The sequence below is a fragment of the Oncorhynchus mykiss genome, unplaced genomic scaffold (assembly GCF_013265735.2).
Source record: "Oncorhynchus mykiss isolate Arlee unplaced genomic scaffold, USDA_OmykA_1.1 un_scaffold_156, whole genome shotgun sequence".
NCBI classification, from domain to species: domain Eukaryota; kingdom Metazoa; phylum Chordata; class Actinopteri; order Salmoniformes; family Salmonidae; genus Oncorhynchus; species Oncorhynchus mykiss.
In genome coordinates, this window is record NW_023493666.1 from 601,973 (window position 1) to 620,405 (window position 18,433).

An 18,433-nucleotide genomic window follows, 5' to 3' on the forward strand; every position below is an offset into this window, starting at 1 on the left:
TTTGCTTTTGGAGAATGCAGGCATCGATCCCACTACCTCACGCATGCAAAGCATTTGAGCTAATTCCCCAGCCGTTTGGAATTTCCGCAAGAAGCAACCTAGAGGGTCCAGTCTTGTCAGGCTATGCTGTTGGTGCACTTGTTTGTTTACGTTCCAGCACTTGCAGAGGCTCGGTGCATTTCAACAATTGAGCAAAATAGTAAATGGCCGGTTAGCTGAGTTGGTTAGAGTGTGGTGCTAATAACCCCAAGGTCATGGGTTCGATCCTCATATTGGCTATGATGTACATTTTGAGTGTCAAAATTGTGAGTCACATGCGTGTGAATTGTCAAGGGTGCCACAGAATTAAAATTACTGAATTGCCGAAATAGCTCAGTTGGGAGAGCGTTAGACTGAAGATCTAAAGGTCCCTGGTTCGATCCCGGGTTTCGGCATTTGCATTTGTTCTTTCTTCATGCTCTGGCTTCAAGGAAACTATCCACAGCTTTGTTTGTGGGCCTCAATGGTGTGTGCTACGCTGCTCCTCTGAAAGTAAGTAATTTCTTGCTTTTTCATCTGACATTTTGACATCAGTGTTACAGGAAAGTTTCTTGTCATTGTTTACATGACAGTAGGTTGTCGTAAGACAAGGCTGCATGAAGTGTGAACTGGAGTTTTCTTGGATCCATGAAAGAATTTGCTTTTGGAGAATGCAGGCATCGATCCCACTACCTCACGCATGCAAAGCATTTGAGCTAATTCCCCAGACGTTTGGAATTTCCGCAAGAAGCAACCTAGAGGGTCCAGTCTCGTCAGGCTATGCTGTTGGTGGACTTGTTTGTTTACGTGCCAGCACTTGCAGAGGCTCGGTGCATTGCCACAATTGAGCAAAATGGCAAATGGCTGGTTAGCTCAGTTGGTTAGAGTGTGGTGCTAATAACGCCAAGGTTATGGGTTCGATCCCCGTACTGGCTATGATGTACATTTTGAGTGTCAAAATTGTGAGTCACATGCATGTGAATTGTCAAGGGTGCCACAGAATTAAAATTAGTGAAATGCCGAAATAGCTCAGTTGGGAGAGCGTTAGACTGAAGATCTAAAGGTCCCTGGTTCGATCCCTGGTTTCAGCATTTGTATTTGTTCTATCTTCATGCTCTGGCTTCAAGGAAACTATCCACAGCTTTGTTTGTGGGCCTCAATGGTGTGTGCTACGCTGCTCCTCTGAAACTAAGTAATTTCTTGCTTTTTCATCTGACATTTTGACATCAGTGTTACAGGAAAGTTGCTTGTCATTGTTACATGACAGTAGGTTGTCGTAAGACAAGGCTGCATGAAGTGTGAACTGGAGCTTTCTTGGATCCACAACAAAAATTGTTTTTGGGGATTGCGGGAATCGATCCCACTAACTATAGCATGCTAAGCAAAAACAATACCAATTGATCAAATTCCCCAGCTGTTTGGAATTGCCACAAGGAGCAACCAAGAGTGTCCAGTCTTGTCAGGCTATGCTGTTGGTGGACTTGTTAGTTTGTGCTCCAGCACTTACAGAGGCTCGGTGCATCTCAACAATTGTGCTCTGTAGCCAGCGGCCGGTTAGCTCAGTTGGTTAGAGTGTGTGATACGCTGCTCCTCTGAAAGTAAGTAATGTCTTTCTTTTTCATCTGACATTGTGACATCAGTGTTACATGAGAGTTTCTTGTCATTGTTACATGACAGTTTCTTGTCATTGTTTACATGACAGTAGGTTGTCGTAAGACAAGGCTGCATGAAGTGTGAACTGGAGTTTTCTTGGATCCATGAAAGAATTTGCTTTTGGAGAATGCAGGCATCGATCCCACTACCTCACGCATGCAAAGCATTTGAGCTAATTCCCCAGACGTTTGGAATTTCCGCAAGAAGCAACCTAGAGGGTCCAGTCTCGTCAGGCTATGCTGTTGGTGGACTTGTTTGTTTACGTGCCAGCACTTGCAGAGGCTCGGTGCATTGCCACAATTGAGCAAAATGGCAAATGGCTGGTTAGCTCAGTTGGTTAGAGTGTGGTGCTAATCACGCCAAGGTCATGGGTTTGATCCCCGTACTGGCTATGATGTACATTTTGAGTGTCAAAATTGTGAGTCACATGCATGTGAATTGTCAAGGGTGCCACAGAATTAAAATTAGTGAATTGCCGAAATAGCTCAGTTGGGAGAGCGTTAGACTGAAGATTTAAAAGTCCCTGGTTCGATCCCGGGTTTCGGCATTTGTATCTGTTCTTTCTTCATGCTCTGGCTTCAAGGAAACTATCCACAGCTTTGTTTGTGGGCCTCAATGGTGTGTGCTACTCTGCTCCTCTGAAAGTAAGTAATTTCTTGCTTTTTCATCTGACATTTTGACATCAGTGTTACAGGAAAGTTTCTTGTCATTGTTTACATGACAGTAGGTTGTCGTAAGACAAGGCTGCATGAAGTGTGAACTGGAGTTTTCTTGGATCCATGAAAGAATTTGCTTTTGGAGAATGCAGGCATCGATCCCACTACCTCACGCATGCAAAGCATTTGAGCTAATTCCCCAGCCGTTTGGAATTTCCGCAAGAAGCAACCTAGAGGGTCCAGTCTTGTCAGGCTATGCTGTTGGTGGACTTGTTTGTTTACGTGCCAGCACTTGCAGAGGCTCGGTGCATTTCAACAATTGAGCAAAGTAGCAGATGGCTGGTTAGCTCAGTTGGTTAGAGTGTGGTGCTAATAACGCCAAGGTCATGGGTTCGATCCCCGTACTGGCTATGATGTACATTTTGAGTGTCAAAATTGTGAGTCACATGCATGTGAATTGTCAAGGGTGCCACAGAATTAGAGTTAGTGAAATGCCGAAATAGCTCAGTTCAGAGTGTTAGACTGAAGATCTAAAGGTCCCTGGTTCGATCCCTGGTTTCGGCATTTGTATTTGTTCTATCTTCATTCTCTGGCTTCAAGGAAACTATCCACAGCTTTGTTTGTGGGCCTCAATGGTGTGTGCTACTCTGCTCCTCTGAAAGTAAGTCATTTCTTGCTTTTTCATCTGACATTTTGACATCAGTGTTACAGGAAAGTTGCTTGTCATTGTTACATGACAGTAGGTTGTCGTAAGACAAGGCTGCATGAAGTGTGAACTGGAGCTTTCTTGGATCCACAACAAAAAATGTTTTTGGGGATTGCGGGAATCGATCCCACTAACTATAGCATGCTAAGCAAACACAATACCAATTGATCAAATTCCCCAGCTGTTTGGAATTGCCACAAGGAGCAACCAAGAGTGTCCAGTCTTGTCAGGCTATGCTGTTGGTGGACTTGTTAGTTTGTGCTCCAGCACTTGCAGAGGCTCGGTGCATCTCAACAATTGTGCTCTGTAGCCAGCGGCCGGTTAGCTCAGTTGGTTAGAGTGTGTGATACGCTGCTCCTCTGAAAGTAAGTAATGTCTTTCTTTTTCATCTGACATTGTGACATCAGTGTTACATGAGAGTTTCTTGTCATTGTTACATGACAGTTTCTTGTCATTGTTTACATGACTGTAGGTTGTCGTAAGACAAGGCTGCATGAAGTGTGAACTGGAGTTTTCTTGGATCCATGAAAGAATTTGCTTTTGGAGAATGCAGGCATCGATCCCACTACCTCACGCATGCAAAGCATTTGAGCTAATTCCCCAGCCGTTTGGAATTTCCGCAAGAAGCAACCTAGAGGGTCCAGTCTTGTCAGGCTATGCTGTTGGTGGACTTGTTTGTTTACGTGCCAGCACTTGCAGAGGCTCGGTGCATTTCAACAATTGAGCAAAATAGCAAATGGCCGGTTAGCTCAGTTGGTTAGAGTGTGGTGCTAATAACGCCAAGGTCATTGGTTCGATCCCCGTACTGGCTATGATGTACATTTTGAGTGTCAAAATTGTGAGTCACATGCATGTGAATTGTCAAGGGTGCCACAGAATTAAAATTAGTGAAATGCCGAAATAGCTCAGTTAGAGTGTTAGACTGAAGATCTAAAGGTCCCTGGTTCGATCCCTGGTTTCGGCATTTGTATTTGTTCTATCTTCATGCTCTGGCTTCAAGGAAACTATCCACAGCTTTGTTTGTGGGCCTCAATGGTGTGTGCTACGCTGCTCCTCTGAAAGTAAGTGATTTCTTGCTTTTTCATCTGACATTTTGACATCAGTGTTACAGGAAAGTTTCTTGTCATTGTCACATGACAGTTTCTTGTCATTGTTTACATGACAGTAGGTTGTCGTAAGACAAGGCTGCATGAAGTGTGAACTGGAGTTTTCTTGGATCCATGAAAGAATTTGCTTTTGGAGAATGCAGGCATCGATCCCACTACCTCACGCATGCAAAGCATTTGAGCTAATTCCCCAGCCGTTTGGAATTTCCGCAAGAAGCAACCTAGAGGGTCCAGTCTTGTCAGGCTATGCTGTTGGTGGACTTGTTTGTTTACGTGCCAGCACTTGCAGAGGCTCGGTGCATTTCAACAATTGAGCAAAATAGCAAATGGCCAGGTAGCTCAGTTGGTTAGAGTGTGGTGCTAATAATGCCAAGGTCATGGGTTCGATCCCCGTACTGGCTATGATGTACATTTTGAGTGTCAAAATTGTGAGTCACATGCATGTGAATTGTCAAGGGTGCCACAGAATTAAAATTAGTGAAATGCCGAAATAGCTCAGTTGGGAGAGCGTTAGACTGAAGATCTAAAGGTCCCTGGTTCGATCCCGGGTTTCGGCATTTGTATTTGTTCTGGCTTCAAGGAAACTATCCACAGCTTTGTTTGTGGGCCTCAATGGTCCTCTGCTCCTCTGAAAGTAAGTGATTTCTTGCTTTTTCATCTGACATTTTGACATCAGTGTTACAGGAAAGTTGCTTGTCATTGTTACATGACAGTAGGTTGTCGTAAGACAAGGCTGCATGAAGTGTGAACTGGAGCTTTCTTGGATCCACAACAAAAATTGTTTTTGGGGATTGCGGGAATCGATCCCACTAACTATAGCATGCTAAGCAAACACAATACCAATTGATCAAATTCCCCAGCTGTTTGGAATTGCCACAAGGAGCAACCAAGAGTGTCCAGTCTTGTCAGGCTATGCTGTTGGTGGACTTGTTTGTTTACGTGCCAGCACTTGCAGAGGCTCGGTGCATTTCAACAATTGAGCAAAGTAGCAGATGGCTGGTTAGCTCAGTTGGTTAGAGTGTGGTGCTAATAACGCCAAGGTCATGGGTTCGATCCCCGTACTGGCTATGATGTACATTTTGAGTGTCAAAATTGTGAGTCACATGCATGTGAATTGTCAAGGGTGCCACAGAATTAGAGTTAGTGAAATGCCGAAATAGCTCAGTTCAGAGTGTTAGACTGAAGATCTAAAGGTCCCTGGTTCGATCCCTGGTTTCGGCATTTGTATTTGTTCTATCTTCATTCTCTGGCTTCAAGGAAACTATCCACAGCTTTGTTTGTGGGCCTCAATGGTGTGTGCTACTCTGCTCCTCTGAAAGTAAGTCATTTCTTGCTTTTTCATCTGACATTTTGACATCAGTGTTACAGGAAAGTTGCTTGTCATTGTTACATGACAGTAGGTTGTCGTAAGACAAGGCTGCATGAAGTGTGAACTGGAGCTTTCTTGGATCCACAACAAAAAATGTTTTTGGGGATTGCGTGAATCGATCCCACTAACTATAGCATGCTAAGCAAACACAATACCAATTGATCAAATTCCCCAGCTGTTTGGAATTGCCACAAGGAGCAACCAAGAGTGTCCAGTCTTGTCAGGCTATGCTGTTGGTGGACTTGTTAGTTTGTGCTCCAGCACTTGCAGAGGCTCGGTGCATCTCAACAATTGTGCTCTGTAGCCAGCGGCCGGTTAGCTCAGTTGGTTAGAGTGTGTGATACGCTGCTCCTCTGAAAGTAAGTAATGTCTTTCTTTTTCATCTGACATTGTGACATCAGTGTTACATGAGAGTTTCTTGTCATTGTTACATGACAGTTTCTTGTCATTGTTTACATGACTGTAGGTTGTCGTAAGACAAGGCTGCATGAAGTGTGAACTGGAGTTTTCTTGGATCCATGAAAGAATTTGCTTTTGGAGAATGCAGGCATCGATCCCACTACCTCACGCATGCAAAGCATTTGAGCTAATTCCCCAGCCGTTTGGAATTTCCGCAAGAAGCAACCTAGAGGGTCCAGTCTTGTCAGGCTATGCTGTTGGTGGACTTGTTTGTTTACGTGCCAGCACTTGCAGAGGCTCGGTGCATTTCAACAATTGAGCAAAATAGCAAATGGCCGGTTAGCTCAGTTGGTTAGAGTGTGGTGCTAATAACGCCAAGGTCATTGGTTCGATCCCCGTACTGGCTATGATGTACATTTTGAGTGTCAAAATTGTGAGTCACATGCATGTGAATTGTCAAGGGTGCCACAGAATTAAAATTAGTGAAATGCCGAAATAGCTCAGTTAGAGTGTTAGACTGAAGATCTAAAGGTCCCTGGTTCGATCCCTGGTTTCGGCATTTGTATTTGTTCTATCTTCATGCTCTGGCTTCAAGGAAACTATCCACAGCTTTGTTTGTGGGCCTCAATGGTGTGTGCTACGCTGCTCCTCTGAAAGTAAGTGATTTCTTGCTTTTTCATCTGACATTTTGACATCAGTGTTACAGGAAAGTTTCTTGTCATTGTTACATGACAGTTTCTTGTCATTGTTTACATGACAGTAGGTTGTCGTAAGACAAGGCTGCATGAAGTGTGAACTGGAGTTTTCTTGGATCCATGAAAGAATTTGCTTTTGGAGAATGCAGGCATCGATCCCACTACCTCACGCATGCAAAGCATTTGAGCTAATTCCCCAGCCGTTTGGAATTTCCGCAAGAAGCAACCTAGAGGGTCCAGTCTTGTCAGGCTATGCTGTTGGTGGACTTGTTTGTTTACGTGCCAGCACTTGCAGAGGCTCGGTGCATTTCAACAATTGAGCAAAATAGCAAATGGCCAGGTAGCTCAGTTGGTTAGAGTGTGGTGCTAATAACGCCAAGGTCATGGGTTCGATCCCCGTACTGGCTATGATGTACATTTTGAGTGTCAAAATTGTGAGTCACATGCATGTGAATTGTCAAGGGTGCCACAGAATTAAAATTTGTGAAATGCCGAAATAGCTCAGTTGGGAGAGCGTTAGACTGAAGATCTAAAGGTCCCTGGTTCGATCCCGGGTTTCGGCATTTGTATTTGTTCTGGCTTCAAGGAAACTATCCACAGCTTTGTTTGTGGGCCTCAATGGTCCTCTGCTCCTCTGAAAGTAAGTGATTTCTTGCTTTTTCATCTGACATTTTGACATCAGTGTTACAGGAAAGTTGCTTGTCATTGTTACATGACAGTAGGTTGTCGTAAGACAAGGCTGCATGAAGTGTGAACTGGAGCTTTCTTGGATCCACAACAAAAATTGTTTTTGGGGATTGCGGGAATCGATCCCACTAACTATAGCATGCTAAGCAAACACAATACCAATTGATCAAATTCCCCAGCTGTTTGGAATTGCCACAAGGAGCAACCAAGAGTGTCCACTCTTGTCAGGCTATGCTGTTGGTGGACTTGTTTGTTTACGTGCCAGCACTTGCAGAGGCTCGGTGCATTTCAACAATTGAGCAAAATAGCAAATGGCCAGTTAGCTCAGTTGGTTAGAGTGTGGTGCTAATAACGCCAAGGTCATGGGTTCGATCCCCGTACCGGCTATGATGTACATTTTGAGTGTCAAAATTGTGAGTCACATGCATGTGAATTGTCAAGGGTGCCACAGAATTAAAATTAGTGAATTGCCGAAATAGCTCAGTTGGGAGAGCGTTAGACTGAAGATTTAAAAGTCCCTGGTTCGATCCCGGGTTTCGGCATTTGTATTTGTTCTATCTTCATTCTCTGGCTTCAAGGAAACTATCCACAGCTTTGTTTGTGGGCCTCAATGGTGTGTGCTACTCTGCTCCTCTGAAAGTAAGTCATTTCTTGCTTTTTCATCTGACATTTTGACATCAGTGTTACAGGAAAGTTGCTTGTCATTGTTACATGACAGTAGGTTGTCGTAAGACAAGGCTGCATGAAGTGTGAACTGGAGCTTTCTTGGATCCACAACAAAAAATGTTTTTGGGGATTGCGGGAATCGATCCCACTAACTATAGCATGCTAAGCAAACACAATACCAATTGATCAAATTCCCCAGCTGTTTGGAATTGCCACAAGGAGCAACCAAGAGTGTCCAGTCTTGTCAGGCTATGCTGTTGGTGGACTTGTTAGTTTGTGCTCCAGCACTTGCAGAGGCTCGGTGCATCTCAACAATTGTGCTCTGTAGCCAGCGGCCGGTTAGCTCAGTTGGTTAGAGTGTGTGATACGCTGCTCCTCTGAAAGTAAGTAATGTCTTTCTTTTTCATCTGACATTGTGACATCAGTGTTACATGAGAGTTTCTTGTCATTGTTACATGACAGTTTCTTGTCATTGTTTACATGACTGTAGGTTGTCGTAAGACAAGGCTGCATGAAGTGTGAACTGGAGTTTTCTTGGATCCATGAAAGAATTTGCTTTTGGAGAATGCAGGCATCGATCCCACTACCTCACGCATGCAAAGCATTTGAGCTAATTCCCCAGCCGTTTGGAATTTCCGCAAGAAGCAACCTAGAGGGTCCAGTCTTGTCAGGCTATGCTGTTGGTGGACTTGTTTGTTTACGTGCCAGCACTTGCAGAGGCTCGGTGCATTTCAACAATTGAGCAAAATAGCAAATGGCCGGTTAGCTCAGTTGGTTAGAGTGTGGTGCTAATAACGCCAAGGTCATTGGTTCGATCCCCGTACTGGCTATGATGTACATTTTGAGTGTCAAAATTGTGAGTCACATGCATGTGAATTGTCAAGGGTGCCACAGAATTAAAATTAGTGAAATGCCGAAATAGCTCAGTTAGAGTGTTAGACTGAAGATCTAAAGGTCCCTGGTTCGATCCCTGGTTTCGGCATTTGTATTTGTTCTATCTTCATGCTCTGGCTTCAAGGAAACTATCCACAGCTTTGTTTGTGGGCCTCAATGGTGTGTGCTACGCTGCTCCTCTGAAAGTAAGTGATTTCTTGCTTTTTCATCTGACATTTTGACATCAGTGTTACAGGAAAGTTTCTTGTCATTGTCACATGACAGTTTCTTGTCATTGTTTACATGACAGTAGGTTGTCGTAAGACAAGGCTGCATGAAGTGTGAACTGGAGTTTTCTTGGATCCATGAAAGAATTTGCTTTTGGAGAATGCAGGCATCGATCCCACTACCTCACGCATGCAAAGCATTTGAGCTAATTCCCCAGCCGTTTGGAATTTCCGCAAGAAGCAACCTAGAGGGTCCAGTCTTGTCAGGCTATGCTGTTGGTGGACTTGTTTGTTTACGTGCCAGCACTTGCAGAGGCTCGGTGCATTTCAACAATTGAGCAAAATAGCAAATGGCCAGGTAGCTCAGTTGGTTAGAGTGTGGTGCTAATAACGCCAAGGTCATGGGTTCGATCCCCGTACTGGCTATGATGTACATTTTGAGTGTCAAAATTGTGAGTCACATGCATGTGAATTGTCAAGGGTGCCACAGAATTAAAATTAGTGAAATGCCGAAATAGCTCAGTTGGGAGAGCGTTAGACTGAAGATCTAAAGGTCCCTGGTTCGATCCCGGGTTTCGGCATTTGTATTTGTTCTGGCTTCAAGGAAACTATCCACAGCTTTGTTTGTGGGCCTCAATGGTCCTCTGCTCCTCTGAAAGTAAGTGATTTCTTGCTTTTTCATCTGACATTTTGACATCAGTGTTACAGGAAAGTTGCTTGTCATTGTTACATGACAGTAGGTTGTCGTAAGACAAGGCTGCATGAAGTGTGAACTGGAGCTTTCTTGGATCCACAACAAAAATTGTTTTTGGGGATTGCGGGAATCGATCCCACTAACTATAGCATGCTAAGCAAACACAATACCAATTGATCAAATTCCCCAGCTGTTTGGAATTGCCACAAGGAGCAACCAAGAGTGTCCACTCTTGTCAGGCTATGCTGTTGGTGGACTTGTTTGTTTACGTGCCAGCACTTGCAGAGGCTCGGTGCATTTCAACAATTGAGCAAAATAGCAAATGGCCAGTTAGCTCAGTTGGTTAGAGTGTGGTGCTAATAACGCCAAGGTCATGGGTTCGATCCCATGTTTGGAATTGCCACAAGGAGCAACCAAGAGTGTCCAGTCTTGTCAGGCTATGCTGTTGGTGGACTTGTTAGTTTGTGCTCCAGCACTTGCAGAGGCTCGGTGCATCTCAACAATTGTGCTCTGTAGCCAGCGGCCGGTTAGCTCAGTTGGTTAGAGTGTGTGATACGCTGCTCCTCTGTAAGTAATGTCTTTCTTTTTCATCTGACATTGTGACATCAGTGTTACATGAGAGTTTCTTGTCATTGTTACATGACAGTTTCTTGTCATTGTTTACATGACTGTAGGTTGTCGTAAGACAAGGCTGCATGAAGTGTGAACTGGAGTTTTCTTGGATCCATGAAAGAATTTGCTTTTGGAGAATGCAGGCATCGATCCCACTACCTCACGCATGCAAAGCATTTGAGCTAATTCCCCAGCCGTTTGGAATTTCCGCAAGAAGCAACCTAGAGGGTCCAGTCTCGTCAGGCTATGCTGTTGGTGGACTTGTTTGTTTACGTGCCAGCACTTGCAGAGGCTCGGTGCATTGCCACAATTGAGCAAAATGGCAAATGGCCGGTTAGCTCAGTTGGTTAGAGTGTGGTGCTAATAACGCCAAGGTCATGGGTTCGATCCCCGTACTGGCTATGATGTACATTTTGAGTGTCAAAATTGTGAGTCACATGCATGTGAATTGTCAAGGGTGCCACAGAATTAAAATTAGTGAATTGCCGAAATAGCTCAGTTGGGAGAGCGTTAGACTGAAGATCTAAAGGTCCTTGGTTAGATCCCGGGTTTCGGCATTTGTATTTGTTCTTTCTTCATGCTCTGGCTTCAAGGAAACTATCCACAGCTTTGTTTGTGGGCCTCAATGGTGTGTGCTACTCTGCTCCTCTGAAAGTAAGTAATTTCTTGCTTTTTCATCTGACATTTTGACATCAGTGTTACAGGAAAGTTTCTTGTCATTGTTTACATGACAGTAGGTTGTCGTAAGACAAGGCTGCATGAAGTGTGAACTGGAGTTTTCTTGGATCCATGAAAGAATTTGCTTTTGGAGAATGCAGGCATCGATCCCACTACCTCACGCATGCAAAGCATTTGAGCTAATTCCCCAGACGTTTGGAATTTCCGCAAGAAGCAACCTAGAGGGTCCAGTCTCGTCAGGCTATGCTGTTGGTGGACTTGTTTGTTTACGTGCCAGCACTTGCAGAGGCTCGGTGCATTGCCACAATTGCGCAAAATGGCAAATGGCCGGTTAGCTCAGTTGGTTAGAGTGTGGTGCTAATAACGCCAAGGTTATGGGTTCGATCCCCGTACTGGCTATGATGTACATTTTGAGTGTCAAAATTGTGAGTCACATGCATGTAAATTGTCAAGGGTGCCACAGAATTAAAATTAGCGAATTGCCGAAATAGCTCAGTTGGGAGAGTGTTAGACTGAAGATCTAAAGGTCCCTGGTTCGATCCCGGGTTTCGGCATTTGTATTTGTTCTTTCTTCATGCTCTGGCTTCAAGGAAACTATCCACAGCTTTGTTTGTGGGCCTCAATGGTGTGTGCTACTCTGCTCCTCTGAAAGTAAGTAATTTCTTGCTTTTTCATCTGACATTTTGACATCAGTGATACAGGAAAGTTTCTTGTCATTGTTTACATGACAGTAGGTTGTCGTAAGACAAGGCTGCATGAAGTGTGAACTGGAGTTTTCTTGGATCCATGAAAGAATTTGCTTTTGGAGAATGCAGGCATCGATCCCACTACCTCACGCATGCAAAGCATTTGAGCTAATTCCCCAGCCGTTTGGAATTTCCGCAAGAAGCAACCTAGAGGGTCCAGTCTTGTCAGGCTATGCTGTTGGTGGACTTGTTTGTTTACGTGCCAGCACTTGCAGAGGCTCGGTGTATTTCAACAATTGAGCAAAATAGCAAATGGCTGGTTAGCTCAGTTGGTTAGAGTGTAGTGCTAATAACGCCAAGGTTATGGGTTCGATCCCCGTACTGGCTATGATGTACATTTTCAGTGTCAAAATTGTGAGTCACATGCATGTGAATTGTCAAGGGTGCCACAGAATTAAAATTAGTGAAATGCCGAAATAGCTCAGTTCAGAGCGTTAGACTGAAGATCTAAAGGTCCCTGGTTCGATCCCTGGTTTCGGCATTTGTATTTGTTCTATCTTCATGCTCTGGCTTCAAGGAAACTATCCACAGCTTTGTTTGTGGGCCTCAATGGTGTGTGCTACTCTGCTCCTCTGAAAGTAAGTCATTTCTTGCTTTTTCATCTGACATTTTGACATCAGTGTTACAGGAAAGTTGCTTGTCATTGTTACATGACAGTAGGTTGTCGTAAGACAAGGCTGCATGAAGTGTGAACTGGAGCTTTCTTGGATCCACAACAAAAAATGTTTTTGGGGATTGCGGGAATCGATCCCACTAACTATAGCATGCTAAGCAAACACAATACCAATTGATCAAATTCCCCAGCTGTTTGGAATTGCCACAAGGAGCAACCAAGAGTGTCCAGTCTTGTCAGGCTATGCTGTTGGTGGACTTGTTAGTTTGTGCTCCAGCACTTGCAGAGGCTCGGTGCATCTCAACAATTGTGCTCTGTAGCCAGCGGCCGGTTAGCTCAGTTGGTTAGAGTGTGTGATACGCTGCTCCTCTGAAAGTAAGTAATGTCTTTCTTTTTCATCTGACATTGTGACATCAGTGTTACATGAGAGTTTCTTGTCATTGTTACATGACAGTTTCTTGTCATTGTTTACATGACTGTAGGTTGTCGTAAGACAAGGCTGCATGAAGTGTGCATGAAGTCTGCATGAAGCAACCTAGAGGGTCCAGTCTTGTCAGGCTATGCTGTTGGTGGACTTGTTTGTTTACGTGCCAGCACTTGCAGAGGCTCGGTGCATTGCCACAATTGAGCAAAATAGCAAATGGCTGGTTAGCTCAGTTGGTTAGAGTGTGGTGCTAATAACGCCAAGGTCATGGGTTCGATCCCCGTACTGACTATGATGTACATTTTGAGTGTCAAAATTGTGAGTCACATGCATGTGAATTGTCAAGGGTGCCACAGAATTAAAATTAGTGAAATGCCGAAATAGCTCAGTTGGGAGAGCGTTTGACTGAAGATCTAAAGGTCCCTGGTTCGATCCCTGGTTTCGGCATTTGTATTTGTTCTATCTTCATGCTCTGGCTTCAAGGAAACTATCCACAGCTTTGTTTGTGGGCCTCAATGGTGTGTGCTACGCTGCTCCTCTGAAAGTAAGTGATTTCTTGCTTTTTCATCTGACATTTTGACATCAGTGTTACAGGAAAGTTGCTTGTCATTGTTACATGACAGTAGGTTGTCGTAAGACAAGGCTGCATGAAGTGTGAACTGGAGCTTTCTTGGATCCACAACAAAAATTGTTTTTGGGGATTGCGGGAATCGATCCCACTAACTATAGCATGCTAAGCAAACACAATACCAATTGATCAAATTCCCCAGCTGTTTGGAATTGCCACAAGGAGCAACCAAGAGTGTCCAGTCTTGTCAGGCTATGCTGTTGGTGGACTTGTTAGTTTGTGCTCCAGCACTTACAGAGGCTCGGTGCATCTCAACAATTGTGCTCTGTAGCCAGCGGCCGGTTAGCTCAGATGGTTAGAGTGTGTGATACGCTGCTCCTCTGAAAGTAAGTAATGTCTTTCTTTTTCATCTGACATTGTGACATCAGTGTTACATGAGAGTTTCTTGTCATTGTTACATGACAGTTTTTTGTCATTGTTTACATGACAGTAGGTTGTCGTAAGACAAGGCTGCATGAAGTGTGAACTGGAGTTTTCTTGGATCCATTAAAGAATTTGCTTTTGGAGAATGCAGGCATCGATCCCACTACCTCACGCATGCAAAGCGTTTGAGCTAATTCCCCAGCCGTTTGGAATTTCCGCAAGAAGCAACCTAGAGGGTCCAGTCTTGTCAGGCTATGCTGTTGGTGGACTTGTTTGTTTACGTGCCAGCACTTGCAGAGGCTCGGTGCATTTCAACAATTGAGCAAAATAGCAAATGGCCGGTTAGCTCAGTTGGTTAGAGTGTGGTGCTAATAACGCCAAGGTCATGGGTTCGATCCCCGTACTGGCTATGATGTACATTTTGAGTGTCAAAATTGTGAGTCACATGCATGTGAATTGTCAAGGGTGCCACAGAATTAAAATTAGTGAAATGCCGAAATAGCTCAGTTGGGAGAGCATTAGACTGAAGCTCTAAAGGTCCCTGGTTCGATCCCTGGTTTCGGCATTTGTATTTGTTTTATCTTCATGCTCTGGCTTCAAGGAAACTATCCACAGCTTTGTTTGTGGGCCTCAATGGTGTGTGCTACGCTGCTCCTCTGAAAGTAAGTGATTTCTTGCTTTTTCATCTGACATTTTGACATCAGTGTTACAGGAAAGTTGCTTGTCATTGTTACATGACAGTAGGTTGTCGTAAGACAAGGCTGCATGAAGTGTGAACTGGAGCTTTCTTGGATCCACAACAAAAATTGTTTTTGGGGATTGCGGGAATCGATCCCACTAACTATAGCATGCTAAGCAAACACAATACCAATTGATCAAATTCCCCAGCTGTTTGGAATTGCCACAAGGAGCAACCAAGAGTGTCCAGTCTTGTCAGGCTATGCTGTTGGTGGACTTGTTAGTTTGTGCTCCAGCACTTACAGAGGCTCGGTGCATCTCAACAATTGTGCTCTGTAGCCAGCGGCCGGTTAGCTCAGTTGGTTAGAGTGTGTGATACGCTGCTCCTCTGAAAGTAAGTAATGTCTTTCTTTTTCATCTGACATTGTGACATCAGTGTTACATGAGAGTTTCTTGTCATTGTTACATGACAGTTTCTTGTCATTGTTTACATGACAGTAGGTTGTCGTAAGACAAGGCTGCATGAAGTGTGAACTGGAGTTTTCTTGGATCCATGAAAGAATTTGCTTTTGGAGAATGCAGGCATCGATCCCACTACCTCACGCATGCAAAGCATTTGAGCTAATTCCCCAGACGTTTGGAATTTCCGCAAGAAGCAACCTAGAGGGTCCAGTCTCGTCAGGCTATGCTGTTGGTGGACTTGTTTGTTTACGTGCCAGCACTTGCAGAGGCTCGGTGCATTGCCACAATTGAGCAAAATGGCAAATGGCTGGTTAGCTCAGTTGGTTAGAGTGTGGTGCTAATAATGCCAAGGTCATGGGTTCGATCCCCGTACTGGCTATGATGTACATTTTGAGTGTCAAAATTGTGAGTCACATGCATGTGAATTGTCAAGGGTGCCACAGAATTAAAATTAGTGAATTGCCGAAATAGCTCAGTTGGGAGAGCGTTAGACTGAAGATCTAAAGGTCCCTGGTTCGATCCCGGGTTTCGGCATTTGTTCTTTCTTCATGCTCTGGCTTCAAGGAAACTATCCACAGCTTTGTTTGTGGGCCTCAATGGTGTGTGCTACTCTGCTCCTCTGAAAGTAAGTAATTTCTTGCTTTTTCATCTGACATTTTGACATCAGTGTTACAGGAAAGTTCCTTGTCATTGTTTACATGACAGTAGGTTGTCGTAAGACAAGGCTGCATGAAGTGTGAACTGGAGTTTTCTTGGATCCATTAAAGAATTTGCTTTTGGAGAATGCAGGCATCGATCCCACTACCTCACGCATGCAAAGCATTTGAGCTAATTCCCCAGCCGTTTGGAATTTCCGCAAGAAGCAACCTAGAGGGTCCAGTCTTGTCAGGCTATGCTGTTGGTGGACTTGTTTGTTTACGTGCCAGCACTTGCAGAGGCTCGGTGCATTTCAACAATTGAGCAAAATAGCAAATGGCCGGTTAGCTCAGTTGGTTAGAGTGTGGTGCTAATAACGCCAAGGTCATGGGTTTGATCCCCGTACTGGCTATGATGTACATTTTGAGTGTCAAAATTGTGAGTCACATGCATGTGAATTGTCAAGGGTGCCACAGAATTAAAATTGGTGAAATGCCGAAATAGCTCAGTTGGGAGAGCATTAGACTGAAGATCTAAAGGTCCCTGGTTCGATCCCTGGTTTCGGCATTTGTATTTGTTCTATCTTCATGCTCTGGCTTCAAGGAAACTATCCACAGCTTTGTTTGTGGGCCTCAATGGTGTGTGCTACGCTGCTCCTCTGAAAGTAAGTGATTTCTTGCTTTTTCATCTGACATTTTGACATCAGTGTTACAGGAAAGTTGCTTGTCATTGTTACATGACAGTAGGTTGTCGTAAGACAAGGCTGCATGAAGTGTGAACTGGAGCTTTCTTGGATCCACAACAAAAATTGTTTTTGGGGATTGCGGGAATCGATCCCACTAACTATAGCATGCTAAGCAAACACAATACCAATTGATCAAATTCCCCAGCTGTTTGGAATTGCCACAAGGAGCAACCAAGAGTGTCCAGTCTTGTCAGGCTATGCTGTTGGTGGACTTGTTAGTTTGTGCTCCAGCACTTACAGAGGCTCGGTGCATCTCAACAATTGTGCTCTGTAGCCAGCGGCCGGTTAGCTCAGTTGGTTAGAGTGTGTGATACGCTGCTCCTCTGAAAGTAAGTAATGTCTTTCTTTTTCATCTGACATTGTGACATCAGTGTTACATGAGAGTTTCTTGTCATTGTTACATGACAGTTTCTTGTCATTGTTTACATGACAGTAGGTTGTCGTAAGACAAGGCTGCATGAAGTGTGAACTGGAGTTTTCTTGGATCCATGAAAGAATTTGCTTTTGGAGAATGCAGGCATCGATCCCACTACCTCACGCATGCAAAGCATTTGAGCTAATTCCCCAGACGTTTGGAATTTCCGCAAGAAGCAACCTAGAGGGTCCAGTCTCGTCAGGCTATGCTGTTGGTGGACTTGTTTGTTTACGTGCCAGCACTTGCAGAGGCTCGGTGCATTGCCACAATTGAGCAAAATGGCAAATGGCTGGTTAGCTCAGTTGGTTAGAGTGTGGTGCTGATAATGCCAAGGTCATGGGTTCGATCCCCGTACTGGCTATGATGTACTTTTTGAGTGTCAAAATTGTGAGTCACATGCATGTGAATTGTCAAGGGTGCCACAGAATTAAAATTAGTGAATTGCCGAAATAGCTCAGTTGGGAGAGCGTTAGACTGAAGATCTAAAGGTCCCTGGTTCGATCCTGGGTTTCGGCATTTGTTCTTTCTTCATGCTCTGGCTTCAAGGAAACTATCCACAGCTTTGTTTGTGGGCCTCAATGGTGTGTGCTACTCTGCTCCTCTGAAAGTAAGTAATTTCTTGCTTTTTCATCTGACATTTTGACATCAGTGTTACAGGAAAGTTCCTTGTCATTGTTTACATGACAGTAGGTTGTCGTAAGACAAGGCTGCATGAAGTGTGAACTGGAGTTTTCTTGGATCCATTAAAGAATTTGCTTTTGGAGAATGCAGGCATCGATCCCACTACCTCACGCATGCAAAGCATTTGAGCTAATTCCCCAGCCGTTTGGAATTTCCGCAAGAAGCAACCTAGAGGGTCCAGTCTTGTCAGGCTATGCTGTTGGTGGACTTGTTTGTTTACGTGCCAGCACTTGCAGAGGCTCGGTGCATTTCAACAATTGAGCAAAATAGCAAATGGCCGGTTAGCTCAGTTGGTTAGAGTGTGGTGCTAATAACGCCAAGGTCATGGGTTTGATCCCCGTACTGGCTATGATGTACATTTTGAGTGTCAAAATTGTGAGTCACATGCATGTGAATTGTCAAGGGTGCCACAGAATTAAAATTAGTGAAATGCCGAAATAGCTCAGTTGGGAGAGCATTAGACTGAAGATCTAAAGGTCCCTGGTTCGATCCCTGGTTTCGGCATTTGTATTTGTTCTATCTTCATCCTCTGGCTTCAAGGAAACTATCCACAGCTTTGTTTGTGGGCCTCAATGGTGTGTGCTACGCTGCTCCTCTGAAAGTAAGTGATTTCTTGCTTTTTCATCTGACATTTTGACATCAGTGTTACAGGAAAGTTGCTTGTCATTGTTACATGACAGTAGGTTGTCGTAAGACAAGGCTGCATGAAGTGTGAACTGGAGCTTTCTTGGATCCACAACAAAAATTGTTTTTGGGGATTGCGGGAATCGATCCCACTAACTATAGCATGCTAAGCAAACACAATACCAATTGATCAAATTCCCCAGCTGTTTGGAATTGCCACAAGGAGCAACCAAGAGTGTCCAGTCTTGTCAGGCTATGCTGTTGGTGGACTTGTTAGTTTGTGCTCCAGCACTTGCAGAGGCTCGGTGCATCTCAACAATTGTGCTCTGTAGCCAGCGGCCGGTTAGCTCAGTTGGTTAGAGTGTGTGATACGCTGCTC

The 18,433-nt window shown here is 44.3% G+C and overlaps 28 non-coding genes across 28 annotated transcripts; all 28 read left to right on the plus strand.

Moving 5' to 3' along the window:
• The first annotated feature begins 361 nt into the window (after positions 1-361).
• trnaf-gaa lies at positions 362-434 on the plus strand. Its single transcript has one exon. It is a non-coding gene; the product is annotated as a tRNA-Phe (tRNA).
• Positions 435-880: 446 nt separating this feature from the next.
• trnai-aau lies at positions 881-954 on the plus strand. Its single transcript has one exon. It is a non-coding gene; the product is annotated as a tRNA-Ile (tRNA).
• An 82-nt stretch (positions 955-1,036) lies between these two features.
• trnaf-gaa lies at positions 1,037-1,109 on the plus strand. The gene has a single exon. It is a non-coding gene; the product is annotated as a tRNA-Phe (tRNA).
• Positions 1,110-2,145: 1,036 nt separating this feature from the next.
• trnaf-gaa lies at positions 2,146-2,218 on the plus strand. Its single transcript has one exon. It is a non-coding gene; the product is annotated as a tRNA-Phe (tRNA).
• Positions 2,219-2,664: 446 nt separating this feature from the next.
• Positions 2,665-2,738, plus strand: trnai-aau. The gene has a single exon. It is a non-coding gene; the product is annotated as a tRNA-Ile (tRNA).
• A 1,885-nt stretch (positions 2,739-4,623) lies between these two features.
• trnaf-gaa lies at positions 4,624-4,696 on the plus strand. The gene has a single exon. It is a non-coding gene; the product is annotated as a tRNA-Phe (tRNA).
• A 437-nt stretch (positions 4,697-5,133) lies between these two features.
• trnai-aau lies at positions 5,134-5,207 on the plus strand. Its single transcript has one exon. It is a non-coding gene; the product is annotated as a tRNA-Ile (tRNA).
• Positions 5,208-6,936: 1,729 nt separating this feature from the next.
• On the plus strand, positions 6,937-7,010 carry trnai-aau. Its single transcript has one exon. It is a non-coding gene; the product is annotated as a tRNA-Ile (tRNA).
• An 82-nt stretch (positions 7,011-7,092) lies between these two features.
• On the plus strand, positions 7,093-7,165 carry trnaf-gaa. The gene has a single exon. It is a non-coding gene; the product is annotated as a tRNA-Phe (tRNA).
• Positions 7,166-7,602: 437 nt separating this feature from the next.
• Positions 7,603-7,676, plus strand: trnai-aau. The gene has a single exon. It is a non-coding gene; the product is annotated as a tRNA-Ile (tRNA).
• Positions 7,677-7,758: 82 nt separating this feature from the next.
• trnaf-gaa lies at positions 7,759-7,831 on the plus strand. The gene has a single exon. It is a non-coding gene; the product is annotated as a tRNA-Phe (tRNA).
• A 1,576-nt stretch (positions 7,832-9,407) lies between these two features.
• trnai-aau lies at positions 9,408-9,481 on the plus strand. The gene has a single exon. It is a non-coding gene; the product is annotated as a tRNA-Ile (tRNA).
• An 82-nt stretch (positions 9,482-9,563) lies between these two features.
• trnaf-gaa lies at positions 9,564-9,636 on the plus strand. Its single transcript has one exon. It is a non-coding gene; the product is annotated as a tRNA-Phe (tRNA).
• A 1,053-nt stretch (positions 9,637-10,689) lies between these two features.
• Positions 10,690-10,763, plus strand: trnai-aau. Its single transcript has one exon. It is a non-coding gene; the product is annotated as a tRNA-Ile (tRNA).
• An 82-nt stretch (positions 10,764-10,845) lies between these two features.
• Positions 10,846-10,918, plus strand: trnaf-gaa. Its single transcript has one exon. It is a non-coding gene; the product is annotated as a tRNA-Phe (tRNA).
• Positions 10,919-11,364: 446 nt separating this feature from the next.
• On the plus strand, positions 11,365-11,438 carry trnai-aau. Its single transcript has one exon. It is a non-coding gene; the product is annotated as a tRNA-Ile (tRNA).
• An 82-nt stretch (positions 11,439-11,520) lies between these two features.
• Positions 11,521-11,593, plus strand: trnaf-gaa. Its single transcript has one exon. It is a non-coding gene; the product is annotated as a tRNA-Phe (tRNA).
• A 1,603-nt stretch (positions 11,594-13,196) lies between these two features.
• On the plus strand, positions 13,197-13,269 carry trnaf-gaa. Its single transcript has one exon. It is a non-coding gene; the product is annotated as a tRNA-Phe (tRNA).
• Positions 13,270-14,149: 880 nt separating this feature from the next.
• On the plus strand, positions 14,150-14,223 carry trnai-aau. Its single transcript has one exon. It is a non-coding gene; the product is annotated as a tRNA-Ile (tRNA).
• An 82-nt stretch (positions 14,224-14,305) lies between these two features.
• On the plus strand, positions 14,306-14,378 carry trnaf-gaa. The gene has a single exon. It is a non-coding gene; the product is annotated as a tRNA-Phe (tRNA).
• An 880-nt stretch (positions 14,379-15,258) lies between these two features.
• Positions 15,259-15,332, plus strand: trnai-aau. Its single transcript has one exon. It is a non-coding gene; the product is annotated as a tRNA-Ile (tRNA).
• An 82-nt stretch (positions 15,333-15,414) lies between these two features.
• On the plus strand, positions 15,415-15,487 carry trnaf-gaa. Its single transcript has one exon. It is a non-coding gene; the product is annotated as a tRNA-Phe (tRNA).
• Positions 15,488-15,927: 440 nt separating this feature from the next.
• On the plus strand, positions 15,928-16,001 carry trnai-aau. Its single transcript has one exon. It is a non-coding gene; the product is annotated as a tRNA-Ile (tRNA).
• Positions 16,002-16,083: 82 nt separating this feature from the next.
• Positions 16,084-16,156, plus strand: trnaf-gaa. The gene has a single exon. It is a non-coding gene; the product is annotated as a tRNA-Phe (tRNA).
• Positions 16,157-17,036: 880 nt separating this feature from the next.
• Positions 17,037-17,110, plus strand: trnai-gau. Its single transcript has one exon. It is a non-coding gene; the product is annotated as a tRNA-Ile (tRNA).
• Positions 17,111-17,192: 82 nt separating this feature from the next.
• On the plus strand, positions 17,193-17,265 carry trnaf-gaa. Its single transcript has one exon. It is a non-coding gene; the product is annotated as a tRNA-Phe (tRNA).
• Positions 17,266-17,705: 440 nt separating this feature from the next.
• On the plus strand, positions 17,706-17,779 carry trnai-aau. Its single transcript has one exon. It is a non-coding gene; the product is annotated as a tRNA-Ile (tRNA).
• Positions 17,780-17,861: 82 nt separating this feature from the next.
• trnaf-gaa lies at positions 17,862-17,934 on the plus strand. The gene has a single exon. It is a non-coding gene; the product is annotated as a tRNA-Phe (tRNA).
• The last annotated feature ends 499 nt before the right edge of the window (positions 17,935-18,433 follow it).